Raw genomic sequence first — 359 nt, 5'->3', positions numbered from 1 at the left:
CCTTCCACGTGTCGCACCTCATGAATAGTACAAACTGTACCATCATACATCTTTAGTTGAATGGATCCAGTGCCAACAATCTTAAGTTCATGATCATTGCAGCTGTACACAGATCCTCCTGAGATGGGCTCATAATGATGGAACCATTCTCTTCTAGAGGTCATGTGATAAGTAGCTCCTGAGTCGAACAACCATATATCAGCGAACCTTCTTCTATTTTCGCTTGAAATTGCTGTTTCACAACATAGCGCGATTCCATTTTCTGAAGTGTTTGCGACATTTTCTTGAGGGTTGGAATTCTTCAATTCCCAACAATCCTTCTTCAAGTGACCCTTCTTGCCACAGTGGTAGCATTTAAA

Source organism: Brassica oleracea, chromosome C3, assembly GCF_000695525.1.
Source record: "Brassica oleracea var. oleracea cultivar TO1000 chromosome C3, BOL, whole genome shotgun sequence".
Taxonomy (NCBI): domain Eukaryota; kingdom Viridiplantae; phylum Streptophyta; class Magnoliopsida; order Brassicales; family Brassicaceae; genus Brassica; species Brassica oleracea.
Note: the sequence above shows the minus strand (reverse complement) of the source record.